Below are 6,877 nucleotides of genomic sequence, written 5' to 3'. Positions count from 1 at the left end.
AGGAGTAAGCGACCGGCATTAGTAAGTCCTCGACTGATCGCTGGGGGGCGAGCACTCCGGCGAGTGGGAAAAGCTTCGACTTTTAAACGCGCAGAGGAAAAAATAAAAAAATAAATAAAAAATAAACGCGCAGAGGATAAGAATGCCTCCTCCCGGGCAGAGGATCCCAGGCCCGGCCTCGGTTGTCCCACACCTGCGGCCCGGCCAGCCTCTTCCGGGTCAGGTGACCGCGCGCGGCCACGTGACCCGGCCCGAGTGCGGGCGCTGGAAGGCGGAAGTGAGAGAGGAGTTGGGCGCCGCTTCTGTAGCCGCGCGGCAGGTAGCGTGCGCGGGCGCTGGGGGTGCGGCGGGCCGGGGTGCGGGGCAGGCCTGGGGTGGTGGCGGCTCGCGGGGGACGGGGGGGCGGTGCGGCCCGGGCGCCGGGGGGCGGTGGCTTCCTGTGGGAGGGGCCTGGCGCGGCGGTTCCGGCCTCCGAGGAGGGGTGTCCCGGCTCCCGCCCTGGAGGGGTGGGCGCGCCGCGGGCTGCGCGCGGGGGCTGCTCCGAGGGGGGCGCCGAGGCAGCCGGGGGTGCGGCTGCGGGCAGCCAGTCCTTCTGGAAGGGGCATGGCGCTTAGGCGCCAGGGATGGAGAGGGTGGCCTCTGTGGAGGGGTCGGGACCGGGGGAAGGGGCGACTGGGGACTGAACGGGAAGGGGGCGCCCGAGAGTGGGCGTCTGCCGCGGAGGGAAAGAAGGGGAGATGCAGAAGATGCTGCCTGAACCCCAGCTGGGAGCCTCTCCCTTCTCCCTCCTTCGGAAGTGATAGTTACCCGAGACTTTGATTTCGGTCCCATTCAGTTTTTAAAACTTCAGGAGGGACCACAGGATCTTCTCTTGCTTTCGTCACACCCACTTAGCCCTGCTTGGGTAGGGAGGGTTTCCACTTCCTGGGAACCTAGCCCTGCAGATCATCTTTCTTTGAGATTTTTTCCCCCAGATCCCATCAATTTCTAAGCTGGGGGAAAAAAGGAAAAAAAAAAAAGTGTGTGGGCACTTTTGCTCTGGCCGTACGATGGCTTTTAGCCTAAACTGTGGAGGGCCACCTAGCTCCGCCTGACCTCAGCACCATCGCGACTGCTGAAACCTTGGACAGTGTCTCCTTACCCGGCGTCATGACTTTTCCTCTTCTGTTTAAATTATTCAGCTTCCCTGACCACGTGACTGCTTATCTTGACACACTGATTAGGTAGGGTGACTCCGAGGTCTGTGTTGTGCTCCTTGGAACCATGGTTTTAGGATCATGATTTTTGAGATTAAATGCCTTTGTGAAAAGCTGTTCGTCCTTTTTTCCTTTTTCTTTCTTTGTGTTGACTAAGCTTTGCAGCAGTGGAATGAATTTCATGGATGTGGTATAACTGGAGCGAACGCTCAGGCTGGACAGTCACAGGAGACCGCATCGTTCTGAACCCAAAATGTTACAAGTAGGGGGGAAGAAAAGTACTTCGCTAACGTATTATGAGTTCGTTTTTGGAGTATTTGATAAACGTTTACAGATGATTTTTGTAGCAGTCCAGTGAGTTGTGTTGGGAAGGTATTATTCTCATTCCACAATGAGCAAGCAGAACTAAGAGAGGTGACTTGATTTTTCAACAGTTGATTGCTCTTTCTTGTTGACCTGCTGGACTGCTAATCCTTCAAGGGCAGGAGTCATATCTTAGTTGGTTTGTTTGGCTACTAGCCTAGTGTATGGCGCGTTGTGGCACTTGGTAAGTGTTTAGTGAATACAATTTCTGAAGGTCACAAAGCAACAAGTGTAGGACAAGGGATTTGAACCCAAGTCCTAGCTCTTCTCTCGTCCGATTTGCCAGTTTGTGTTATTGGTCCACAGTGAATACGACAGGCCTGGGGAAAAGGCTTGGCTGGGCTTCTCAGCCTCTTACTTAATGACTACTTTCCCGTTTACAAAGGGCCGATATCAGCATCTCATTTAACTTTCATCGCAGTCCCATGAAGGCCAGTGTTGTCCCTAGTCTACCAATAAAGAAACCGAGGCTTAACAAAGTCCTTGCTTTAGAGTCCAGAGCTAGTGAATGACTGAGCAGGCCTTTTATCCTTAGACCCATACTCTTCCAGTCATAGAAGGACATAAAGTTTTATTTTAAAGTGTTTTTTCAAGTATAAACGTGTGCAATTTTAAGAGAAAAAAATAGTATATGGACAGCAAAAATTGTGACTGTAGGATGCAATCAAAGTTCGGAACTCTGTACTATACCATAGCTGCCTCTTCCTGGGAAAACATTCTCTCGTCCAATGAATATTTGTAAGTGCCTGCTCTGTGCCAGGCATTGTTCTGGAGTTGAGCTGTCTAGGATGGTGGCCACTAGACACATGAGGCTGTCTAGCACTGGAGATGTGCTATGAGCATAAAAGACACACCTGATTTTGAAGTTTTAGTATAAAGAAAGGTAATATCTCATTGGTATATTTATATTATAGTAAATATAACATTAATATAGTAAATATAATATTAATGCAACGTGAGTACATTTCCTAATTGGTTATTTAAGTTTTTTGGGGTTAAACACAGTGTAATTGGAATTCAATTCACTTGTTTTCTTTTTTAGTTTTTAAAAATGTGTTTCCTAGAAAGTTAAAAATTATATCGGACAGTGCTGTTCTAAACACTGGGAGTATAGTACACAAGGGAGGCAAACATCTCTGCCCTTGTGGATATTACATTTTAGTGGGAAAAGGCACAATAAACAGAACAACCAAGTATATGATGTTATAGTAAGGCATGGAAGTGGGCTGTGGAATGTTGGCTGGGATGGCAGTTTTGAGTTTGGGTCCTCAGAGAAGCCCTCCTGAGAAGGTGCCGGCTGAGTGAAGATCTGAAGAAGATGAGGGGGAAAAGCTGTGTGGCTGAATGGGACATAGCGGTCCAGGCAGAAGGAACAGCACATTCAACAGTCCTACAGAAGGAGCACCCCCGGCGGGTTTGTGGACCACCCAGGAGGCCCCCGGCTGGAGGGCTGTGATGGAGGAGAGATGCTGAGGATGAGGTCAGAGAGGTGGTGAGGGTAAGGGGAGAGATGGGCAGGTGGTGGGGGGCTGTGCAGGCCATGGTAAGGACGTTGGTTTTCACTCCGTTGGCACCACTGGAGGGTTTTGAGCGGTGGGAGTGGGCACGATCCATCCTACCTTGTAAGAGGCTCACTCTGGTTGCCATATGAAGAAAAAAGAAAGAGGAGCAAGGCCAGAAGCAGAGAGACATGTTCAGAGGCGATGGCCATGTCCCAGGTGAAGGCTGGGCCAGGTGGTAGCGATGGAGGTGGTGAGGAGAGGTTGGGCCCTGGGTATATTTTGAAGTACAGCCAACAGAGTTTGTGGATGTGGGGTGTGGGGAAGAAAGGTCAAGGGTGACTCCACGGTCTGTGGTGTGAATAACTAGAACCGGTGTCGGCAAACTGCGGCTCGCGAGCCACATGCGGCTCTTTGGCCCCTTGAGTGTGGCTCTTCCTAAGCCTCAGGAGGACCCTAATTAAGTGGATAACAATGTACCTACCTGTATAGTTTAAGTTTAAAAAATTTGGCGCTCCAAAGAAATTTCAATCGTTGTACTGTTGATATTTGGCTCTGTTGACTAATGAGTTTGCCGACCACTGAACTAGAAGAATGGAACCGTCCTGAACTGCAGTGGGGAAGACGGGAGGAGGAACAGGGTTGGGGCTCACTTTTGTTCACGTTGGTCCTGAAACCTCAGTGCCAGTGTTGTGGACAATTAGAGAGTCTGGAGCTGGGCCTGGGCTGGAGATGCACATGTGGAAGCAGTTAGCACGGGGACAGTATTTACAGTTAAGCGCCTGGCCAAGTCACTTACGGAGCAGTGTGGATACATATCCAAGGAGTGCTTCTTATTGGAAGTCAAATTTTGGAAATAAAAACTGTTTATGCTATTATACCAGTGTAGCAAAGCATTGTATTATATCTCAGGGAACTTGGTTTCCCCTCCTTGTCACCTTTCATGTAGAGATTCTTTTGCAGACTGCAAGGTAACGGGTTTCTGTTTCTCTTGAGGGTGCTGCTCTTCCACGTGTGCTGCCGTGTAGTGCCGCTGGCATCGGTTTGAGTGCCAGGTTCCGGAGTTGGTCTGGCTTTCTGGGTTGGCAACCAATGTAGAGATTTCCAAGAAGGATGGGTAATGGGCTTTTAATGTCTAAAATGCTGGTTTTACCTACGGTGCACGGAATGCATGCTGTTTGTCAGGCATCCGATTGTTTCATAGATTTCAAACAAACAGAACCTCCCTGAGGTGAAAGGACCCACATAAAGTCTTGCAGCTTAGACATGGCAGAGCTGGGATCTGAATCTCGGTCTTCTGGGTCCAGATCTGATGCTTCCAACGCGAGACATGCAGAAATGGGCGCCTGAATGTAAACTCCCAGGGAATCAAATCAGTGAGCTGCTCTTGAGTGATTTTGAGTCACTTTGGACTGTTATAGACTCTGGAATTTCTGAGGGGTAGGAAGAAAAGGGAAGATCTTGCTTCCCCTTTAGAAGAACCAATGGAATCTTTTTGTTTTTTAAAATATATTTTTATTGATTTCAGAGAGAAAGGGAGAGGGAGAGAGAGATAGAAAAATCAATGATGAGAGAGAATCTTTGATCGGCTGCCTCCTGCACGCCCCCCCCCCTACCCCCTTGGGGATCAAGCCTGCAACCTGGGCATGTACCCTTGTCCAGAATCGAACCTGGGACCCTTCAGTCCGCAGGCTCTATCCATTGAGCCAAACCAGCTAGGGCTGAATCTTTTTTAGAAGGTTGTAGTCCCCTGCTCCTGCCCCTCCCCCTCTAAGTTTATAAACAAACATTTTGTGATTTAAGTCAAGTGTTCACACCTATTTCTTAGAAAACACCAAATACCAAGACTTGGCAGTCCTGACCTAGGAGAGGCCCTCTTCCTCTGTGGCATGCATGCTTGTTGCTTCCTGTTTTGTTGCGAGATCTGCTTTCCAGTCTGTTTTATTATTAGCCTGTATTTCCACTGTGCTCCCCCTCCCTCCTTTCATGAGCTTGGTCCTTTGTACGGATGTCATCTGGCAAAGTTCAGTTCCATTTGATTGTTTTTTCAATACTTTATGGGCCTTTGGAGAGTGGAAGGTCACCAGCTCAATGCTGGATGGAGGAGAGAGGCCAAGAAAGAAGCGTACGTGTTGGGAAAAACGGGAAAAGCATGAGAGTGTGAAGGAAAGGAAGACTCTTTTGAGCAGACCTTTGTCTTCCACATCTTTCAGGAAGTGGATGCCGGGCGGATCTATAGCCATAGAGAGGACGCTCCGCCTGTTCCTACAGCTGGCTAATTACAAATAAAATCTGGATGCTGGTGCGTGGTTTTGCTCTTCCCTGGCTCATCTGCTGCACAGGCTCTTCCATTTTGAGGTCGTTGTTCAGTGGTTTCTTGACTCAAAGCTACAGGAATTCCAGAGCCTAGAATTACAGCATCAAGAAGAACTGGTTTAGCTTGTCATTAATACTCAGAGAGCACTTACTATGTGCTGCCTGCTTTGCCTGAACTCCTTTAATCCCTACCGTAAACTTATAAGGTTCATTATAAGATCTATTATTTAGGTTCATTTCAGAGATGAGGAATTGAGTCTTAGAGAGAGGGTATGTTGCTTGTCCAATATCACTCAAAGGCTAGTGAGCAATTAAACCTATTTGCCTCTAAAAGATTGACTGGTCTGAAAGGTTCTTGCTGAAGTTGGGTACTAAGAATGATCAGGTATGTAGGATATTGCAAGAGCTATCTGGTGTGTGGTTGCTTTGTCTTGCCAAAAGCTCTTCAAGGATTTAACGGGGGTCTATCTGGGCTCCCAGAGGGCAGAGGCCCCATGGCATTCACCTTTGAATTCCAGAGCCTTGCACAGACTGGTGTCTATGAGCATTTCTTGAAAGACTGACCCTGGCTCAGGAATGGACAGGGTGAACACACAGGGGCCTGGAAAGGCGCAGTCAGAATGCTGGCTGCTTGCCTGCGGAAGGTGCCCGTGGCCGTTATAGTCCTCTGGCTTCAAGAATCAACCCATCCCAGCAAGTCACATGTTGAGTTGTCCATCGATTGTTGAATGGCTAAACAAAGGAGGTATATCCGTACAATGGAATATTACTCAGCCATTAAAAAGGAATGCAGTACTGATACATGCTACAACACAGGTGAACCTTGAAAACATTACGCTCAGTGAAAGAAGCCAGACTCAGAGATCATATGTTGTATGATTCCATTTACTTGAAATGTCCAGAATAGGCAGATTCATAGATACAGAAGGCAGATTAATGGTTACTAGGGGTTGGGGGCAGAGAGGAATGAAGAGCGACTGCTGCTGGTGTGGGGTTTTCTTTTGGGATGATACAAATGCCCTGGAGCTAGATAATAGTGATGGTTGCACAACTCTGTGAATATACTACAAGCCACTGAATTACATGCTTTAAAAAGGTGAATTTATGGTCTGTGAATTATATTTTAGTAATAATAAAATAAAGACTCAACCAGTCCTGTTTTGAATGCACCCTCCATGCCTTGTGGAGGTCGAGTTAAGGTCTTAGTGCTGGCAACAGCAGCCATTATTCTCCATCTTCTGGGGCCAGGGCGCTGCGTGTTACTCAGCCTCCTCTGCTCTTCCCAGGTGATTTCTCCCTGTTTTTTTTATCTCAGGTATTTCAAGTATTTTAGCCGAAAAGGACTATGGTATATCTTTGTTGCCTTTTGGATGTCTCTGGAAATCCTGAACCAATAGGTGGGCCCTTGACATGCTTAATTTGGCTAATGACAAGGACTCGGGAATTAACTATCCTAGTTAATAATTTCTTTTCTTTCTTTTTTAAAATATGTTTTTATTGATT

General features: G+C 48.0%; 1 protein-coding gene across 1 annotated transcript in view; it reads left to right on the top strand.

Moving 5' to 3' along the window:
* Nucleotides 1-206: 206 nt before the first annotated feature.
* WWP2 (WW domain containing E3 ubiquitin protein ligase 2) overlaps nt 207-6,877 on the top strand; it is a 118,992-nt gene continuing 112,321 nt past the window's right edge. Inside the window, exon 1 of the mRNA XM_059667607.1 lies at nt 207-319. The gene's annotated coding sequence lies outside the window, so the exon portion shown is untranslated. The remainder of the gene's footprint in view (nt 320-6,877) is intronic.

The sequence above is a fragment of the Myotis daubentonii genome, chromosome 15 (assembly GCF_963259705.1).
Source record: "Myotis daubentonii chromosome 15, mMyoDau2.1, whole genome shotgun sequence".
Lineage (NCBI taxonomy): Eukaryota > Metazoa > Chordata > Mammalia > Chiroptera > Vespertilionidae > Myotis > Myotis daubentonii.
This window is presented reverse-complemented; position numbering and strand designations above follow the sequence as displayed.